We start from the raw sequence: 23,144 nt of genomic DNA on the forward strand, positions 1-23,144 counted from the left end.
GTCGAGCAGAGCAACAGTAGCCCAGGCCAATGAAGCCACATTATTATAGGTTACAGTCGAGCAGAGCAACAGTAGCCCAGGCCAATGAATCCACATTATTATAGGTTACAGTCGAGCAGAGCAGCAGTAGCCCAGGCCAATGAAGCCACATTATTATAGGTTACAGTCGAGCAGAGCAGCAGTAGCCCAGGCCAATGAAGCCACATTATTATAGGTTACAGTCGAGTTACCAAAAGTAGCCCAGGCCAATGAAGCCACATTATTATAGGTTACAGTCGAGCAGAGCAGCAGGAGCCCAGGCCAATGAAGCCACATTATTATAGGTTACAGTCGAGTTACCAACAGTAGCCCAGGCCAATGAAGCCACATTATTATAGGTTACAGTCGAGTAGAGCAACAGTAGCCCAGGCCAATGAAGCCACATTATTATAGGTTACAGTCGAGTTACCAACAGTAGCCCAGGCCAATGAAGCCACATTATTATAGGTTACAGTCGAGCAGAGCAACAGTAGCCCAGGCCAATGAAGCCACATTATTATAGGTTACAGTCGAGCAGAGCAACAGTAGCCCAGGCCAATGAAGCCACATTATTATAGGTTACAGTCGAGTTACCAACAGTAGCCCAGGCCAATGAAGCCACATTATTATAGGTTACAGTCGAGTTACCAACAGTAGCCCAGGCCAATGAAGCCACATTATTATAGGTTACAGTCGAGTTACCAACAGTAGCCCAGGCCAATGAAGCCACATTATTATAGGTTACAGTCGAGCAGAGCAACAGTAGCCCAGGCCAATGAAGCCACATTATTATAGGTTACAGTCGAGCAGAGCAACAGTAGCCCAGGCCAATGAAGCCACATTATTATAGGTTACAGTCGAGCAGAGTAACAGTAGCCCAGGCCAATGAAGCCACATTATTATAGGTTACAGTCGAGCAGAGCAGCAGTAGCCCAGGCCAATGAAGCCACATTATTATAGGTTACAGTCGAGCAGAGCAGCAGTAGCCCAGACCAATGAAGCCACATTATTATAGGTTACAATCGAGCAGAGCAACAGTAGCCCAGACCAATGAAGCCACATTATTATAGGTTACAGTCGAGTTACCAACAGTAGCCCAGGCCAATGAAGCCACATTATTATAGGTTACAGTCGAGCAGAGCAACAGTAGCCCAGGCCAATGAAGCCACATTATTATAGGTTACAGTCGAGCAGAGCAACAGTAGCCCAGGCCAATGAAGCCACATTATTATAGGTTACAGTCGAGCAGAGCAACAGTAGCCCAGGCCAATGAAGCCACATTATTATAGGTTACAGTCGAGTTACCAACAGTAGCCCAGGCCAATGAAGCCACATTATTATAGGTTACAGTCGAGCAGAGCAACAGTAGCCCAGGCCAATGAAGCCACATTATTATAGGTTACAGTCGAGCAGAGCAACAGTAGCCCAGGCCAATGAAGCCACATTATTATAGGTTACAGTCGAGCAGAGCAACAGTAGCCCAGGCCAATGAAGCCACATTATTATAGGTTACAGTTGAGCAGAGCAACAGTAGCCCAGGCCAATGAAGCCACATTATTATAGGTTACAGTCGAGCAGAGCTGACTGGTCTTGAATTCAAACCAACAGTAGCCCAGGCCAATGAAGCCACATTATTATAGGTTACAGTCGAACAGAGCTGACTGGTCTTGAATTCAAACCAACAGTAGCCCAGGCCAATGAAGCCACATTATTATAGGTTACAGTCGAGCAGAGCTGACTGGTCTTGAATTCAAACCAGCAGTAGCCCAGGCCAATGAAGCCACATTATTATAGGTTACAGTCGAGCAGAGCTGACTGGTCTTGAATTCAAACCAGCAGTAGCCCAGGCCAATGAAGCCACATTATTATAGGTTACAGTCGAGCAGAGCTGACTGGTCTTGAATTCAAACCAGCAGTAGCCCAGGCCAATGAAGCCACATTATTATAGGTTACAGTCGAGCAGAGCTGACTGGTCTTGAATTCAAACCAACAGTAGCCCAGGCCAATGAAGCCACATTATTATAGGTTACAGTCGAGCAGAGCTGACTGGTCTTGAATTCAAACCAGCAGTAGCCCAGGCCAATGAAGCCACATTATTATAGGTTACAGTTGAGCAGAGCTGACTGGTCTTGAATTCAAACCAGCAATTAGCCCAGGCCAATGAAGCCACATTATTATAGGTTACAGTCGAGCAGAGCTGACTGGTCTTGAATTCAAACCAGCAGTAGCCCAGGCCAATGAAGCCACATTATTATAGGTTACAGTCAAGCAGAGCTGACTGGTCTTGAATTCAAACCAGCAGTAGCCCAGGCCAATGAAGCCACATTATTATAGGTTACAGTCGAGCAGAGCTGACTGGTCTTGAATTCAAACCAACAGTAGCCCAGGCCAATGAAGCCACATTATTATAGGTTACAGTCGAGCAGAGCTGACTGGTCTTGAATTCAAACCAGCAGTAGCCCAGGCCAATGAAGCCACATTATTATAGGTTACAGTCGAGCAGAGCTGACTGGTCTTGAATTCAAACCAGCAGTAGCCCAGGCCAATGAAGCCACATTATTATAGGTTACAGTCGAGCAGAGCTGACTGGTCTTGAATTCAAACCAGCAGTAGCCCAGGCCAATGAAGCCACATTATTATAGGTTACAGTCGAGCAGAGCTGACTGGTCTTGAATTCAAACCAGCAGTAGCCCAGGCCAATGAAGCCACATTATTATAGGTTACTGTCGAGCAGAGCTGACTGGTCTTGAATTCAAACCAACAGTTGCCCAGGCCAATGAAGCCACATTATTATAGGTTACAGTCGAGCAGAGCTGACTGGTCTTGAATTCAAACCAACAGTAGCCCAGGCCAATGAAGCCACATTATTATAGGTTACAGTCGAGCAGAGCTGACTGGTCTTGAATTCAAACCAGCAGTAGCCCAGGCCAATGAAGCCACATTATTATAGGTTACAGTCGAGCAGAGCTGACTGGTCTTGAATTCAAACCAGCAGTAGCCCAGGCCAATGAAGCCACATTATTATAGGTTACAGTCGAGCAGAGCTGACTGGTCTTGAATTCAAACCAGCAGTAGCCAAGGCCAATGAAGCCACATTATTATAGGTTACAGTCGAGCAGAGCTGACTGGTCTTGAATTCAAACCAGCAGTAGCCCAGGCCAATGAAGCCACATTATTATAGGTTACAGTCGAGCAGAGCTGACTGGTCTTGAATTCAAACCAGCAGTAGCCCAGGCCAATGAAGCCACATTATTATAGGTTACAGTCGAGCAGAGCTGACTGGTCTTGAATTCAAACCAGCAGTAGCCCAGGCCAATGAAGCCACATTATTATAGGTTACAGTCGAGCAGAGCTGACTGGTCTTGAATTCAAACCAGCAGTAGCCCAGGCCAATGAAGCCACATTATTATAGGTTACTGTCGAGCAGAGCTGACTGGTCTTGAATTCAAACCAACAGTTGCCCAGGCCAATGAAGCCACATTATTATAGGTTACAGTCGAGCAGAGCTGACTGGTCTTGAATTCAAACCAACAGTAGCCCAGGCCAATGAAGCCACATTATTATAGGTTACAGTCGAGCAGAGCTGACTGGTCTTGAATTCAAACCAGCAGTAGCCCAGGCCAATGAAGCCACATTATTATAGGTTACAGTCGAGCAGAGCTGACTGGTCTTGAATTCAAACCAGCAGTAGCCCAGGCCAATGAAGCCACATTATTATAGGTTACAGTCGAGCAGAGCTGACTGGTCTTGAATTCAAACCAGCAGTAGCCAAGGCCAATGAAGCCACATTATTATAGGTTACAGTCGAGCAGAGCTGACTGGTCTTGAATTCAAACCAACAGTAGCCCAGGCCAATGAAGCCACATTATTATAGGTTACAGTCGAGCAGAGCTGACAAACTGAGATCAATCTGGTCTTGAATTCAAACCAACAGTAGCCCAGGCCAATGAAGCCACATTATTATAGGTTACAGTCGAGCAGAGCTGACAAACTGAGATCAATCTGGTCTTGAATTCAAACCAACAGTAGCCCAGGCCAATGAAGCCACATTATTATAGGTTACAGTCGAGCAGAGCTGACAAACTGAGATCAATCTGGTCTTGAATTCAAACCAACAGTAGCCCAGGCCAATGAAGCCACATTATTATAGGTTACAGTCGAGCAGAGCTGACAAACTGAGATCAATCTGGTCTTGAATTCAAACCAACAGTAGCCCAGGCCAATGAAGCCACATTATTATAGGTTACAGTCGAGCAGAGCTGACAAACTGAGATCAATCTGGTCTTGAATTCAAACCAACAGTAGCCCAGGCCAATGAAGCCACATTATTATAGGTTACAGTCGAGCAGAGCTGACAAACTGAGATCAATCTGGTCTTGAATTCAAACCAACAGTAGCCCAGGCCAATGAAGCCACATTATTATAGGTTACAGTCGAGCAGAGCTGACAAACTGAGATCAATCTGGTCTTGAATTCAAACCAACAGTTGCCCAGGCCAATGAAGCCACATTATTATAGGTTACAGTCGAGCAGAGCTGACAAACTGAGAACAATCTGGTCTTGAATTCAAACCAACAGTAGCCCAGGCCAATGAAGCCACATTATTATAGGTTACAGTCGAGCAGAGCTGACAAACTGAGGTCAATCTGGTCTTGAATTCAAACCAACAGTTGCCCAGGCCAATGAAGCCACATTATTATAGGTTACAGTCGAGCAGAGCTGACAAACTGAGATCAATCTGGTCTTGAATTCAAACCAACAGTAGCCCAGGCCAATGAAGCCACATTATTATAGGTTACAGTCGAGCAGAGCTGACAAACTGAGATCAATCTGGTCTTGAATTCAAACCGACAGTAGCCCAGGCCAATGAAGCCACATTATTATAGGTTACAGTCGAGCAGAGCTGACAAACTGAGATCAATCTGGTCTTGAATTCAAACCAACAGTAGCCCAGGCCAATGAAGCCACATTATTATAGGTTACAGTCGAGCAGAGCTGACTGGTCTTGAATTCATACCAGCAGTAGCCCAGGACAATGAAGCCACATTATTATAGGTTACAGTCGAGCAGAGCTGACTGGTCTTGAATTCAAACCAGCAGTAGCCCAGGCCAATGAAGCCACATTATTATAGGTTACAGTCGAGCAGAGCTGACTGGTCTTGAATTCAAACCAGCAGTAGCCCAGGCCAATGAAGCCACATTATTATAGGTTACAGTCGAGCAGAGCTGACTGGTCTTGAATTCAAACCAACAGTAGCCCAGGCCAATGAAGCCACATTATTATAGGTTACAGTCGAGCAGAGCTGACTGGTCTTGAATTCAAACCAGCAGTAGCCCAGGCCAATGAAGCCACATTATTATAGGTTACAGTCGAGCAGAGCTGACTGGTCTTGAATTCAAACCAGCAGTAGCCCAGGCCAATGAAGCCACATTATTATAGGTTACAGTCGAGCAGAGCTGACTGGTCTTGAATTCAAACCAGCAGTAGCCCAGGCCAATGAAGCCACATTATTATAGGTTACAGTCGAGCAGAGCTGACAAACTGAGAACAATCTGGTCTTGAATTCAAACCAACAGTAGCCCAGGCCAATGAAGCCACATTATTATAGGCTACAGTCGAGCAGAGCTGACAAACTGAGGTCAATCTGGTCTTGAATTCAAACCAACAGTTGCCCAGGCCAATGAAGCCACATTATTATAGGTTACAGTCGAGCAGAGCTGACAAACTGAGATCAATCTGGTCTTGAATTCAAACCAACAGTAGCCCAGGCCAATGAAGCCACATTATTATAGGTTACAGTCGAGCAGAGCTGACAAACTGAGATCAATCTGGTCTTGAATTCAAACCGACAGTAGCCCAGGCCAATGAAGCCACATTATTATAGGTTACAGTCGAGCAGAGCTGACAAACTGAGATCAATCTGGTCTTGAATTCAAACCAACAGTAGCCCAGGCCAATGAAGCCACATTATTATAGGTTACAGTCGAGCAGAGCTGACTGGTCTTGAATTCATACCAGCAGTAGCCCAGGACAATGAAGCCACATTATTATAGGTTACAGTCGAGCAGAGCTGACTGGTCTTGAATTCAAACCAGCAGTAGCCCAGGCCAATGAAGCCACATTATTATAGGTTACAGTCGAGCAGAGCTGACTGGTCTTGAATTCAAACCAGCAGTAGCCCAGGCCAATGAAGCCACATTATTATAGGTTACAGTCGAGCAGAGCTGACTGGTCTTGAATTCAAACCAACAGTAGCCCAGGCCAATGAAGCCACATTATTATAGGTTACAGTCGAGCAGAGCTGACTGGTCTTGAATTCAAACCAGCAGTAGCCCAGGCCAATGAAGCCACATTATTATAGGTTACAGTCGAGCAGAGCTGACTGGTCTTGAATTCAAACCAGCAGTAGCCCAGGCCAATGAAGCCACATTATTATAGGTTACAGTCGAGCAGAGCTGACTGGTCTTGAATTCAAACCAGCAGTAGCCCAGGCCAATGAAGCCACATTATTATAGGTTACAGTCGAGCAGAGCTGACTGGTCTTGAATTCAAACCAGCAGTAGCCCAGGCCAATGAAGCCACATTATTATAGGTTACAGTCGAGCAGAGCTGACTGGTCTTGAATTCAAACCAGCAGTAGCCCAGGCCAATGAAGCCACATTATTATAGGTTACAGTCGAGCAGAGCTGACTGGTCTTGAATTCAAACCAGCAGTAGCCCAGGCCAATGAAGCCACATTATTATAGGTTACAGTCGAGCAGAGCTGACTGGTCTTGAATTCAAACCAACAGTAGCCCAGGCCAATGAAGCCACATTATTATAGGTTACAGTCGAGCAGAGCTGACTGGTCTTGAATTCAAACCAGCAGTAGCCCAGGCCAATGAAGCCACATTATTATAGGTTACAGTCGAGCAGAGCTGACTGGTCTTGAATTCAAACCAGCAGTAGCCCAGGCCAATGAAGCCACATTATTATAGGTTACAGTCGAGCAGAGCTGACTGGTCTTGAATTCAAACCAGCAGTAGCCCAGGCCAATGAAGCCACATTATTATAGGTTACAGTCGAGCAGAGCTGACTGGTCTTGAATTCAAACCAACAGTAGCCCAGGCCAATGAAGCCACATTATTATAGGTTACAGTCGAGCAGAGCTGACAAACTGAGATCAATCTGGTCTTGAATTCAAACCAACAGTAGCCCAGGCCAATGAAGCCACATTATTATAGGTTACAGTCGAGCAGAGCTGACAAACTGAGATCAATCTGGTCTTGAATTCAAACCAACAGTAGCCCAGGCCAATGAAGCCACATTATTATAGGTTACAGTCGAGCAGAGCTGACAAACTGAGATCAATCTGGTCTTGAATTCAAACCAACAGTAGCCCAGGCCAATGAAGCCACATTATTATAGGTTACAGTCGAGCAGAGCTGACAAACTGAGATCAATCTGGTCTTGAATTCAAACCAACAGTAGCCCAGGCCAATGAAGCCACATTATTATAGGTTACAGTCGAGCAGAGCTGACAAACTGAGATCAATCTGGTCTTGAATTCAAACCAACAGTAGCCCAGGCCAATGAAGCCACATTATTATAGGTTACAGTCGAGCAGAGCTGACAAACTGAGATCAATCTGGTCTTGAATTCAAACCAACAGTAGCCCAGGCCAATGAAGCCACATTATTATAGGTTACAGTCGAGCAGAGCTGACAAACTGAGATCAATCTGGTCTTGAATTCAAACCAACAGTTGCCCAGGCCAATGAAGCCACATTATTATAGGTTACAGTCGAGCAGAGCTGACAAACTGAGATCAATCTGGTCTTGAATTCAAACCAACAGTAGCCCAGGCCAATGAAGCCACATTATTATAGGTTACAGTCGAGCAGAGCTGACAAACTGAGATCAATCTGGTCTTGAATTCAAACCGACAGTAGCCCAGGCCAATGAAGCCACATTATTATAGGTTACAGTCGAGCAGAGCTGACAAACTGAGATCAATCTGGTCTTGAATTCAAACCAACAGTAGCCCAGGCCAATGAAGCCACATTATTATAGGTTACAGTCGAGCAGAGCTGACTGGTCTTGAATTCAAACCAGCAGTAGCCCAGGCCAATGAAGCCACATTATTATAGGTTACAGTCGAGCAGAGCTGGCTGGTCTTGAATTCAAACCAGCAGTAGCCCAGGCCAATGAAGCCACATTATTATAGGTTACAGTCGAGCAGAGCTGACTGGTCTTGAATTCAAACCAGCAGTAGCCCAGGCCAATGAAGCCACATTATTATAGGTTACAGTCGAGCAGAGCTGACTGGTCTTGAATTCAAACCAGCAGTAGCCCAGGCCAATGAAGCCACATTATTATAGGTTACAGTCGAGCAGAGCTGACTGGTCTTGAATTCAAACCAGCAGTAGCCCAGGCCAATGAAGCCACATTATTATAGGTTACAGTCGAGCAGAGCTGACTGGTCTTGAATTCAAACCAGCAGTAGCCCAGGCCAATGAAGCCACATTATTATAGGTTACAGTCGAGCAGAGCTGACTGGTCTTGAATTCAAACCAACAGTAGCCCAGGCCAATGAAGCCACATTATTATAGGTTACAGTCGAGCAGAGCTGACAAACTGAGATCAATCTGGTCTTGAATTCAAACCAACAGTAGCCCAGGCCAATGAAGCCACATTATTATAGGTTACAGTCGAGCAGAGCTGACAAACTGAGATCAATCTGGTCTTGAATTCAAACCAACAGTAGCCCAGGCCAATGAAGCCACATTATTATAGGTTACAGTCGAGCAGAGCTGACAAACTGAGATCAATCTGGTCTTGAATTCAAACCAACAGTAGCCCAGGCCAATGAAGCCACATTATTATAGGTTACAGTCGAGCAGAGCTGACAAACTGAGATCAATCTGGTCTTGAATTCAAACCAACAGTAGCCCAGGCCAATGAAGCCACATTATTATAGGTTACAGTCGAGCAGAGCTGACAAACTGAGATCAATCTGGTCTTGAATTCAAACCAACAGTAGCCCAGGCCAATGAAGCCACATTATTATAGGTTACAGTCGAGCAGAGCTGACAAACTGAGATCAATCTGGTCTTGAATTCAAACCAACAGTAGCCCAGGCCAATGAAGCCACATTATTATAGGTTACAGTCGAGCAGAGCTGACAAACTGAGATCAATCTGGTCTTGAATTCAAACCAACAGTAGCCCAGGCCAATGAAGCCACATTATTATAGGTTACAGTCGAGCAGAGCTGACAAACTGAGATCAATCTGGTCTTGAATTCAAACCAACAGTAGCCCAGGCCAATGAAGCCACATTATTATAGGTTACAGTCGAGCAGAGCTGACAAACTGAGATCAATCTGGTCTTGAATTCAAACCAACAGTAGCCCAGGCCAATGAAGCCACATTATTAAAGGTTACAGTCGAGCAGAGCTGACAAGCTGAGATCAATCTGGTCTTGAATTCAAACCAACAGTAGCCCAGGCCAATGAAGCCACATTATTATAGGTTACAGTCGAGCAGAGCTGACAAACTGAGATCAATCTGGTCTTGAATTCAAACCAACAGTAGCCCAGGCCAATGAACCCACATTATTATAGGTTACAGTCGAGCAGAGCAACAGTAGCCCAGGCCAATGAAGCCACATTATTATAGGTTACAGTCGAGCAGAGCAACAGTAGCCCAGGCCAATGAAGCCACATTATTATAGGTTACAGTCGAGCAGAGCAACAGTAGCCCAGGCCAATGAAGCCACATTATTATAGGTTACAGTCGAGCAGAGCAATAGTAGCCCAGGCCAATGAAGCCACATTATTATAGGTTACAGTCGAGCAGAGCAACAGTAGCCCAGGCCAATGAAGCCACATTATTATAGGTTACAGTCGAGCAGAGCAACAGTAGCCCAGGCCAATGAAGCCACATTATTATAGGTTACAGTCGAGCAGAGCAACAGTAGCCCAGGCCAATGAAGCCACATTATTATAGGTTACAGTCGAGCAGAGCAGCAGTAGCCCAGACCAATGAAGCCACATTATTATAGGTTACAGTCGAGCAGAGCAACAGTAGCCCAGACCAATGAAGCCACATTATTATAGGTTACAGTCGAGTTACCAACAGTAGCCCAGGCCAATGAAGCCACATTATTATAGGTTACAGTCGAGCAGAGCAACAGTAGCCCAGGCCAATGAAGCCACATTATTATAGGTTACAGTCGAGCAGAGCAACAGTAGCCCAGGCCAATGAAGCCACATTATTATAGGTTACAGTCGAGCAGAGCAACAGTAGCCCAGGCCAATGAAGCCACATTATTATAGGTTACAGTCGAGCAGAGCAACAGTAGCCCAGGCCAATGAAGCCACATTATTATAGGTTACAGTCGAGTTACCAACAGTAGCCCAGGCCAATGAAGCCACATTATTATAGGTTACAGTCGAGCAGAGCAACAGTAGCCCAGGCCAATGAAGCCACATTATTATAGGTTACAGTCGAGCAGAGCAACAGTAGCCCAGGCCAATGAAGCCACATTATTATAGGTTACAGTCGAGCAGAGCAACAGTAGCCCAGGCCAATGAAGCCACATTATTACAGGTTACAGTCGAGCAGAGCAACAGTAGCCCAGGCCAATGAAGCCACATTATTATAGGTTACAGTCGAGCAGAGCAACAGTAGCCCAGGCCAATGAATCCACATTATTATAGGTTACAGTCGAGCAGAGCAGCAGTAGCCCAGGCCAATGAAGCCACATTATTATAGGTTACAGTCGAGCAGAGCAGCAGTAGCCCAGGCCAATGAAGCCACATTATTATAGGTTACAGTCGAGTTACCAAAAGTAGCCCAGGCCAATGAAGCCACATTATTATAGGTTACAGTCGAGCAGAGCAGCAGGAGCCCAGGCCAATGAAGCCACATTATTATAGGTTACAGTCGAGTTACCAACAGTAGCCCAGGCCAATGAAGCCACATTATTATAGGTTACAGTCGAGTTACCAACAGTAGCCCAGGCCAATGAAGCCACATTATTATAGGTTACAGTCGAGTAGAGCAACAGTAGCCCAGGCCAATGAAGCCACATTATTATAGGTTACAGTCGAGTTACCAACAGTAGCCCAGGCCAATGAAGCCACATTATTATAGGTTACAGTCGAGCAGAGCAACAGTAGCCCAGGCCAATGAAGCCACATTATTATAGGTTACAGTCGAGCAGAGCAACAGTAGCCCAGGCCAATGAAGCCACATTATTATAGGTTACAGTCGAGTTACCAACAGTAGCCCAGGCCAATGAAGCCACATTATTATAGGTTACAGTCGAGTTACCAACAGTAGCCCAGGCCAATGAAGCCACATTATTATAGGTTACAGTCGAGTTACCAACAGTAGCCCAGGCCAATGAAGCCACATTATTATAGGTTACAGTCGAGCAGAGCAACAGTAGCCCAGGCCAATGAAGCCACATTATTATAGGTTACAGTCGAGCAGAGCAACAGTAGCCCAGGCCAATGAAGCCACATTATTATAGGTTACAGTCGAGCAGAGTAACAGTAGCCCAGGCCAATGAAGCCACATTATTATAGGTTACAGTCGAGCAGAGCAGCAGTAGCCCAGGCCAATGAAGCCACATTATTATAGGTTACAGTCGAGCAGAGCAGCAGTAGCCCAGACCAATGAAGCCACATTATTATAGGTTACAATCGAGCAGAGCAACAGTAGCCCAGACCAATGAAGCCACATTATTATAGGTTACAGTCGAGTTACCAACAGTAGCCCAGGCCAATGAAGCCACATTATTATAGGTTACAGTCGAGCAGAGCAACAGTAGCCCAGGCCAATGAAGCCACATTATTATAGGTTACAGTCGAGCAGAGCAACAGTAGCCCAGGCCAATGAAGCCACATTATTATAGGTTACAGTCGAGCAGAGCAACAGTAGCCCAGGCCAATGAAGCCACATTATTATAGGTTACAGTCGAGTTACCAACAGTAGCCCAGGCCAATGAAGCCACATTATTATAGGTTACAGTCGAGCAGAGCAACAGTAGCCCAGGCCAATGAAGCCACATTATTATAGGTTACAGTCGAGCAGAGCAACAGTAGCCCAGGCCAATGAAGCCACATTATTATAGGTTACAGTCGAGCAGAGCAACAGTAGCCCAGGCCAATGAAGCCACATTATTATAGGTTACAGTTGAGCAGAGCAACAGTAGCCCAGGCCAATGAAGCCACATTATTATAGGTTACAGTCGAGCAGAGCTGACTGGTCTTGAATTCAAACCAACAGTAGCCCAGGCCAATGAAGCCACATTATTATAGGTTACAGTCGAACAGAGCTGACTGGTCTTGAATTCAAACCAACAGTAGCCCAGGCCAATGAAGCCACATTATTATAGGTTACAGTCGAGCAGAGCTGACTGGTCTTGAATTCAAACCAGCAGTAGCCCAGGCCAATGAAGCCACATTATTATAGGTTACAGTCGAGCAGAGCTGACTGGTCTTGAATTCAAACCAGCAGTAGCCCAGGCCAATGAAGCCACATTATTATAGGTTACAGTCGAGCAGAGCTGACTGGTCTTGAATTCAAACCAGCAGTAGCCCAGGCCAATGAAGCCACATTATTATAGGTTACAGTCGAGCAGAGCTGACTGGTCTTGAATTCAAACCAACAGTAGCCCAGGCCAATGAAGCCACATTATTATAGGTTACAGTCGAGCAGAGCTGACTGGTCTTGAATTCAAACCAGCAGTAGCCCAGGCCAATGAAGCCACATTATTATAGGTTACAGTTGAGCAGAGCTGACTGGTCTTGAATTCAAACCAGCAATTAGCCCAGGCCAATGAAGCCACATTATTATAGGTTACAGTCGAGCAGAGCTGACTGGTCTTGAATTCAAACCAGCAGTAGCCCAGGCCAATGAAGCCACATTATTATAGGTTACAGTCAAGCAGAGCTGACTGGTCTTGAATTCAAACCAGCAGTAGCCCAGGCCAATGAAGCCACATTATTATAGGTTACAGTCGAGCAGAGCTGACTGGTCTTGAATTCAAACCAACAGTAGCCCAGGCCAATGAAGCCACATTATTATAGGTTACAGTCGAGCAGAGCTGACTGGTCTTGAATTCAAACCAGCAGTAGCCCAGGCCAATGAAGCCACATTATTATAGGTTACAGTCGAGCAGAGCTGACTGGTCTTGAATTCAAACCAGCAGTAGCCCAGGCCAATGAAGCCACATTATTATAGGTTACAGTCGAGCAGAGCTGACTGGTCTTGAATTCAAACCAGCAGTAGCCCAGGCCAATGAAGCCACATTATTATAGGTTACAGTCGAGCAGAGCTGACTGGTCTTGAATTCAAACCAGCAGTAGCCCAGGCCAATGAAGCCACATTATTATAGGTTACTGTCGAGCAGAGCTGACTGGTCTTGAATTCAAACCAACAGTTGCCCAGGCCAATGAAGCCACATTATTATAGGTTACAGTCGAGCAGAGCTGACTGGTCTTGAATTCAAACCAACAGTAGCCCAGGCCAATGAAGCCACATTATTATAGGTTACAGTCGAGCAGAGCTGACTGGTCTTGAATTCAAACCAGCAGTAGCCCAGGCCAATGAAGCCACATTATTATAGGTTACAGTCGAGCAGAGCTGACTGGTCTTGAATTCAAACCAGCAGTAGCCCAGGCCAATGAAGCCACATTATTATAGGTTACAGTCGAGCAGAGCTGACTGGTCTTGAATTCAAACCAGCAGTAGCCAAGGCCAATGAAGCCACATTATTATAGGTTACAGTCGAGCAGAGCTGACTGGTCTTGAATTCAAACCAGCAGTAGCCCAGGCCAATGAAGCCACATTATTATAGGTTACAGTCGAGCAGAGCTGACTGGTCTTGAATTCAAACCAGCAGTAGCCCAGGCCAATGAAGCCACATTATTATAGGTTACAGTCGAGCAGAGCTGACTGGTCTTGAATTCAAACCAGCAGTAGCCCAGGCCAATGAAGCCACATTATTATAGGTTACAGTCGAGCAGAGCTGACTGGTCTTGAATTCAAACCAGCAGTAGCCCAGGCCAATGAAGCCACATTATTATAGGTTACTGTCGAGCAGAGCTGACTGGTCTTGAATTCAAACCAACAGTTGCCCAGGCCAATGAAGCCACATTATTATAGGTTACAGTCGAGCAGAGCTGACTGGTCTTGAATTCAAACCAACAGTAGCCCAGGCCAATGAAGCCACATTATTATAGGTTACAGTCGAGCAGAGCTGACTGGTCTTGAATTCAAACCAGCAGTAGCCCAGGCCAATGAAGCCACATTATTATAGGTTACAGTCGAGCAGAGCTGACTGGTCTTGAATTCAAACCAGCAGTAGCCCAGGCCAATGAAGCCACATTATTATAGGTTACAGTCGAGCAGAGCTGACTGGTCTTGAATTCAAACCAGCAGTAGCCAAGGCCAATGAAGCCACATTATTATAGGTTACAGTCGAGCAGAGCTGACTGGTCTTGAATTCAAACCAACAGTAGCCCAGGCCAATGAAGCCACATTATTATAGGTTACAGTCGAGCAGAGCTGACAAACTGAGATCAATCTGGTCTTGAATTCAAACCAACAGTAGCCCAGGCCAATGAAGCCACATTATTATAGGTTACAGTCGAGCAGAGCTGACAAACTGAGATCAATCTGGTCTTGAATTCAAACCAACAGTAGCCCAGGCCAATGAAGCCACATTATTATAGGTTACAGTCGAGCAGAGCTGACAAACTGAGATCAATCTGGTCTTGAATTCAAACCAACAGTAGCCCAGGCCAATGAAGCCACATTATTATAGGTTACAGTCGAGCAGAGCTGACAAACTGAGATCAATCTGGTCTTGAATTCAAACCAACAGTAGCCCAGGCCAATGAAGCCACATTATTATAGGTTACAGTCGAGCAGAGCTGACAAACTGAGATCAATCTGGTCTTGAATTCAAACCAACAGTAGCCCAGGCCAATGAAGCCACATTATTATAGGTTACAGTCGAGCAGAGCTGACAAACTGAGATCAATCTGGTCTTGAATTCAAACCAACAGTAGCCCAGGCCAATGAAGCCACATTATTATAGGTTACAGTCGAGCAGAGCTGACAAACTGAGATCAATCTGGTCTTGAATTCAAACCAACAGTTGCCCAGGCCAATGAAGCCACATTATTATAGGTTACAGTCGAGCAGAGCTGACAAACTGAGAACAATCTGGTCTTGAATTCAAACCAACAGTAGCCCAGGCCAATGAAGCCACATTATTATAGGTTACAGTCGAGCAGAGCTGACAAACTGAGGTCAATCTGGTCTTGAATTCAAACCAACAGTTGCCCAGGCCAATGAAGCCACATTATTATAGGTTACAGTCGAGCAGAGCTGACAAACTGAGATCAATCTGGTCTTGAATTCAAACCAACAGTAGCCCAGGCCAATGAAGCCACATTATTATAGGTTACAGTCGAGCAGAGCTGACAAACTGAGATCAATCTGGTCTTGAATTCAAACCGACAGTAGCCCAGGCCAATGAAGCCACATTATTATAGGTTACAGTCGAGCAGAGCTGACAAACTGAGATCAATCTGGTCTTGAATTCAAACCAACAGTAGCCCAGGCCAATGAAGCCACATTATTATAGGTTACAGTCGAGCAGAGCTGACTGGTCTTGAATTCATACCAGCAGTAGCCCAGGACAATGAAGCCACATTATTATAGGTTACAGTCGAGCAGAGCTGACTGGTCTTGAATTCAAACCAGCAGTAGCCCAGGCCAATGAAGCCACATTATTATAGGTTACAGTCGAGCAGAGCTGACTGGTCTTGAATTCAAACCAGCAGTAGCCCAGGCCAATGAAGCCACATTATTATAGGTTACAGTCGAGCAGAGCTGACTGGTCTTGAATTCAAACCAACAGTAGCCCAGGCCAATGAAGCCACATTATTATAGGTTACAGTCGAGCAGAGCTGACTGGTCTTGAATTCAAACCAGCAGTAGCCCAGGCCAATGAAGCCACATTATTATAGGTTACAGTCGAGCAGAGCTGACTGGTCTTGAATTCAAACCAGCAGTAGCCCAGGCCAATGAAGCCACATTATTATAGGTTACAGTCGAGCAGAGCTGACTGGTCTTGAATTCAAACCAGCAGTAGCCCAGGCCAATGAAGCCACATTATTATAGGTTACAGTCGAGCAGAGCTGACAAACTGAGAACAATCTGGTCTTGAATTCAAACCAACAGTAGCCCAGGCCAATGAAGCCACATTATTATAGGCTACAGTCGAGCAGAGCTGACAAACTGAGGTCAATCTGGTCTTGAATTCAAACCAACAGTTGCCCAGGCCAATGAAGCCACATTATTATAGGTTACAGTCGAGCAGAGCTGACAAACTGAGATCAATCTGGTCTTGAATTCAAACCAACAGTAGCCCAGGCCAATGAAGCCACATTATTATAGGTTACAGTCGAGCAGAGCTGACAAACTGAGATCAATCTGGTCTTGAATTCAAACCGACAGTAGCCCAGGCCAATGAAGCCACATTATTATAGGTTACAGTCGAGCAGAGCTGACAAACTGAGATCAATCTGGTCTTGAATTCAAACCAACAGTAGCCCAGGCCAATGAAGCCACATTATTATAGGTTACAGTCGAGCAGAGCTGACTGGTCTTGAATTCATACCAGCAGTAGCCCAGGACAATGAAGCCACATTATTATAGGTTACAGTCGAGCAGAGCTGACTGGTCTTGAATTCAAACCAGCAGTAGCCCAGGCCAATGAAGCCACATTATTATAGGTTACAGTCGAGCAGAGCTGACTGGTCTTGAATTCAAACCAGCAGTAGCCCAGGCCAATGAAGCCACATTATTATAGGTTACAGTCGAGCAGAGCTGACTGGTCTTGAATTCAAACCAACAGTAGCCCAGGCCAATGAAGCCACATTATTATAGGTTACAGTCGAGCAGAGCTGACTGGTCTTGAATTCAAACCAGCAGTAGCCCAGGCCAATGAAGCCACATTATTATAGGTTACAGTCGAGCAGAGCTGACTGGTCTTGAATTCAAACCAGCAGTAGCCCAGGCCAATGAAGCCACATTATTATAGGTTACAGTCGAGCAGAGCTGACTGGTCTTGAATTCAAACCAGCAGTAGCCCAGGCCAATGAAGCCACATTATTATAGGTTACAGTCGAGCAGAGCTGACTGGTCTTGAATTCAAACCAGCAGTAGCCCAGGCCAATGAAGCCACATTATTATAGGTTACAGTCGAGCAGAGCTGACTGGTCTTGAATTCAAACCAGCAGTAGCCCAGGCCAATGAAGCCACATTATTATAGGTTACAGTCGAGCAGAGCTGACTGGTCTTGAATTCAAACCAGCAGTAGCCCAGGCCAATGAAGCCACATTATTATAGGTTACAGTCGAGCAGAGCTGACTGGTCTTGAATTCAAACCAACAGTAGCCCAGGCCAATGAAGCCACATTATTATAGGTTACAGTCGAGCAGAGCTGACTGGTCTTGAATTCAAACCAGCAGTAGCCCAGGCCAATGAAGCCACATTATTATAGGTTACAGTCGAGCAGAGCTGACTGGTCTTGAATTCAAACCAGCAGTAGCCCAGGCCAATGAAGCCACATTATTATAGGTTACAGTCGAGCAGAGCTGACTGGTCTTGAATTCAAACCAGCAGTAGCCCAGGCCAATGAAGCCACATTATTATAGGTTACAGTCGAGCAGAGCTGACTGGTCTTGAATTCAAACCAACAGTAGCCCAGGCCAATGAAGCCACATTATTATAGGTTACAGTCGAGCAGAGCTGACAAACTGAGATCAATCTGGTCTTGAATTCAAACCAACAGTAGCCCAGGCCAATGAAGCCACATTATTATAGGTTACAGTCGAGCAGAGCTGACAAACTGAGATCAATCTGGTCTTGAATTCAAACCAACAGTAGCCCAGGCCAATGAAGCCACATTATTATAGGTTACAGTCGAGCAGAGCTGACAAACTGAGATCAATCTGGTCTTGAATTCAAACCAACAGTAGCCCAGGCCAATGAAGCCACATTATTATAGGTTACAGTCGAGCAGAGCTGACAAACTGAGATCAATCTGGTCTTGAATTCAAACCAACAGTAGCCCAGGCCAATGAAGCCACATTATTATAGGTTACAGTCGAGCAGAGCTGACAAACTGAGATCAATCTGGTCTTGAATTCAAACCAACAGTAGCCCAGGCCAATGAAGCCACATTATTATAGGTTACAGTCGAGCAGAGCTGACAAACTGAGATCAATCTGGTCTTGAATTCAAACCAACAGTAGCCCAGGCCAATGAAGCCACATTATTATAGGTTACAGTCGAGCAGAGCTGACAAACTGAGATCAATCTGGTCTTGAATTCAAACCAACAGTTGCCCAGGCCAATGAAGCCACATTATTATAGGTTACAGTCGAGCAGAGCTGACAAACTGAGATCAATCTGGTCTTGAATTCAAACCAACAGTAGCCCAGGCCAATGAAGCCACATTATTATAGGTTACAGTCGAGCAGAGCTGACAAACTGAGATCAATCTGGTCTTGAATTCAAACCGACAGTAGCCCAGGCCAATGAAGCCACATTATTATAGGTTACAGTCGAGCAGAGCTGACAAACTGAGATCAATCTGGTCTTGAATTCAAACCAACAGTAGCCCAGGCCAATGAAGCCACATTATTATAGGTTACAGTCGAGCAGAGCTGACTGGTCTTGAATTCAAACCAGCAGTAGCCCAGGCCAATGAAGCCACATTATTATAGGTTACAGTCGAGCAGAGCTGGCTGGTCTTGAATTCAAACCAGCAGTAGCCCAGGCCAATGAAGCCACATTATTATAGGTTACAGTCGAGCAGAGCTGACTGGTCTTGAATTCAAACCAGCAGTAGCCCAGGCCAATGAAGCCACATTATTATAGGTTACAGTCGAGCAGAGCTGACTGGTCTTGAATTCAAACCAGCAGTAGCCCAGGCCAATGAAGCCACATTATTATAGGTTACAGTCGAGCAGAGCTGACTGGTCTTGAATTCAAACCAGCAGTAGCCCAGGCCAATGAAGCCACATTATTATAGGTTACAGTCGAGCAGAGCTGACTGGTCTTGAATTCAAACCAGCAGTAGCCCAGGCCAATGAAGCCACATTATTATAGGTTACAGTCGAGCAGAGCTGACTGGTCTTGAATTCAAACCAACAGTAGCCCAGGCCAATGAAGCCACATTATTATAGGTTACAGTCGAGCAGAGCTGACAAACTGAGATCAATCTGGTCTTGAATTCAAACCAACAGTAGCCCAGGCCAATGAAGCCACATTATTATAGGTTACAGTCGAGCAGAGCTGACAAACTGAGATCAATCTGGTCTTGAATTCAAACCAACAGTAGCCCAGGCCAATGAAGCCACATTATTATAGGTTACAGTCGAGCAGAGCTGACAAACTGAGATCAATCTGGTCTTGAATTCAAACCAACAGTAGCCCAGGCCAATGAAGCCACATTATTATAGGTTACAGTCGAGCAGAGCTGACAAACTGAGATCAATCTGGTCTTGAATTCAAACCAACAGTAGCCCAGGCCAATGAAGCCACATTATTATAGGTTACAGTCGAGCAGAGCTGACAAACTGAGATCAATCTGGTCTTGAATTCAAACCAACAGTAGCCCAGGCCAATGAAGCCACATTATTATAGGTTACAGTCGAGCAGAGCTGACAAACTGAGATCAATCTGGTCTTGAATTCAAACCAACAGTAGCCCAGGCCAATGAAGCCACATTATTATAGGTTACAGTCGAGCAGAGCTGACAAACTGAGATCAATCTGGTCTTGAATTCAAACCAACAGTAGCCCAGGCCAATGAAGCCACATTATTATAGGTTACAGTCGAGCAGAGCTGACAAACTGAGATCAATCTGGTCTTGAATTCAAACCAACAGTAGCCCAGGCCAATGAAGCCACATTATTATAGGTTACAGTCGAGCAGAGCTGACAAACTGAGATCAATCTGGTCTTGAATTCAAACCAACAGTAGCCCAGGCCAATGAAGCCACATTATTAAAGGTTACAGTCGAGCAGAGCTGACAAGCTGAGATCAATCTGGTCTTGAATTCAAACCAACAGTAGCCCAGGCCAATGAAGCCACATTATTATAGGTTACAGTCGAGCAGAGCTGACAAACTGAGATCAATCTGGTCTTGAATTCAAACCAACAGTAGCCCAGGCCAATGAAGCCACATTATTATAGGTTACAGTCGAGCAGAGCTGACAAACTGAGATCAATCTGGTCTTGAATTCAAACCAACAGTAGCCCAGGCCAATGAAGCCACATTATTATAGGTTACAGTCGAGCAGAGCTGACAAACTGAGATCAATCTGGTCTTGAATTCAAACCAACAGTAGCCCAGGCCAATGAAGCCACATTATTATAGGTTACAGTCGAGCAGAGCTGACTGGTCTTGAATTCAAACCAGCAGTAGCCCAGGCCAATGAAGCCACATTATTATAGGTTACAGTCGAGCAGAGCTGACTGGTCTTGAATTCAAACCAGCAGTAGCCCAGGCCAATGAAGCCACATTATTATAGGTTACAGTCGAGCAGAGCTGACTGGTCTTGAATTCAAACCAACAGTAGCCCAGGCCAATGAAGCCACATTATTATAGGTTACAGTCGAGCAGAGCTGACAAACTGAGATCAATCTGGTCTTGAATTCAAACCGACAGTAGCCCAGGCCAATGAAGCCACATTATTATAGGTTACAGTCGAGCAGAGCTGACAAACTGAGATCAATCTGGTCTTGAATTCAAACCAACAGTAGCCCAGGCCAATGAAGCCACATTATTATAGGTTACAGTCGAGCAGAGCTGACTGGTCTTGAATTCAAACCAGCAGTAGCCCAGGCCAATGAAGCCACATTATTATAGGTTACAGTCGAGCAGAGCTGGCTGGTCTTGAATTCAAACCAGCAGTAGCCCAGGCCAATGAAGCCACATTATTATAGGTTACAGTCGAGCAGAGCTGACTGGTCTTGAATTCAAACCAGCAGTAGCCCAGGCCAATGAAGCCACATTATTATAGGTTACAGTCGAGCAGAGCTGACTGGTCTTGAATTCAAACCAGCAGTAGCCCAGGCCAATGAAGCCACATTATTATAGGTTACAGTCGAGCAGAGCTGACTGGTCTTGAATTCAAACCAGCAGTAGCCCAGGCCAATGAAGCCACATTATTATAGGTTACAGTCGAGCAGAGCTGACTGGTCTTGAATTCAAACCAGCAGTAGCCCAGGCCAATGAAGCCACATTATTATAGGTTACAGTCGAGCAGAGCTGACTGGTCTTGAATTCAAACCAACAGTAGCCCAGGCCAATGAAGCCACATTATTATAGGTTACAGTCGAGCAGAGCTGACAAACTGAGATCAATCTGGTCTTGAATTCAAACCAACAGTAGCCCAGGCCAATGAAGCCACATTATTATAGGTTACAGTCGAGCAGAGCTGACAAACTGAGATCAATCTGGTCTTGAATTCAAACCAACAGTAGCCCAGGCCAATGAAGCCACATTATTATAGGTTACAGTCGAGCAGAGCTGACAAACTGAGATCAATCTGGTCTTGAATTCAAACCAACAGTAGCCCAGGCCAATGAAGCCACATTATTATAGGTTACAGTCGAGCAGAGCTGACAAACTGAGATCAATCTGGTCTTGAATTCAAACCAACAGTAGCCCAGGCCAATGAAGCCACATTATTATAGGTTACAGTCGAGCAGAGCTGACAAACTGAGATCAATCTGGTCTTGAATTCAAACCAACAGTAGCCCAGGCCAATGAAGCCACATTATTATAGGTTACAGTCGAGCAGAGCTGACAAACTGAGATCAATCTGGTCTTGAATTCAAACCAACAGTAGCCCAGGCCAATGAAGCCACATTATTATAGGTTACAGTCGAGCAGAGCTGACAAACTGAGATCAATCTGGTCTTGAATTCAAACCAACAGTAGCCCAGGCCAATGAAGCCACATTATTATAGGTTACAGTCGAGCAGAGCTGACAAACTGAGATCAATCTGGTCTTGAATTCAAACCAACAGTAGCCCAGGCCAATGAAGCCACATTATTATAGGTTACAGTCGAGCAGAGCTGACAAACTGAGATCAATCTGGTCTTGAATTCAAACCAACAGTAGCCCAGGCCAATGAAGCCACATTATTAAAGGTTACAGTCGAGCAGAGCTGACAAGCTGAGATCAATCTGGTCTTGAATTCAAACCAACAGTAGCCCAGGCCAATGAAGCCACATTATTATAGGTTACAGTCGAGCAGAGCTGACAAACTGAGATCAATCTGGTCTTGAATTCAAACCAACAGTAGCCCAGGCCAATGAAGCCACATTATTATAGGTTACAGTCGAGCAGAGCTGACAAACTGAGATCAATCTGGTCTTGAATTCAAACCAACAGTAGCCCAGGCCAATGAAGCCACATTATTATAGGTTACAGTCGAGCAGAGCTGACAAACTGAGATCAATCTGGTCTTGAATTCAAACCAACAGTAGCCCAGGCCAATGAAGCCACATTATTATAGGTTACAGTCGAGCAGAGCTGACAAACTGAGATCAATCTGGTCTTGAATTCAAACCAACAGTAGCCCAGGCCAATGAAGCCACATTATTATAGGTTACAGTCGAGCAGAGCTGACAAACTGAGATCAATCTGGTCTTGAATTCAAACCAACAGTAGCCCAGGCCAATGAAGCCACATTATTATAGGTTACAGTCGAGCAGAGCTGACAAACTGAGATCAATCTGTTCTTGAATTCAAACCAACAGTTGCCCAGGCCAATGAAGCCACATTATTATAGGTTACAGTCGAGCAGAGCTGACAAACTGAGATCAATCTGGTCTTGAATTCAAACCAACAGTAGCCCAGGCCAATGAAGCCACATTATTATAGGTTACAGTCGAGCAGAGCTGACAAACTGAGATCAATCTGGTCTTGAATTCAAACCAACAGTAGCCCAGGCCAATGAAGCCACATTATTATAGGTTACAGTCGAGCAGAGCTGACAAACTGAGATCAATCTGTTCTTGAATTCAAACCAACAG

This window comes from Oncorhynchus kisutch, linkage group LG12, assembly GCF_002021735.2.
Source record: "Oncorhynchus kisutch isolate 150728-3 linkage group LG12, Okis_V2, whole genome shotgun sequence".
Lineage (NCBI taxonomy): Eukaryota > Metazoa > Chordata > Actinopteri > Salmoniformes > Salmonidae > Oncorhynchus > Oncorhynchus kisutch.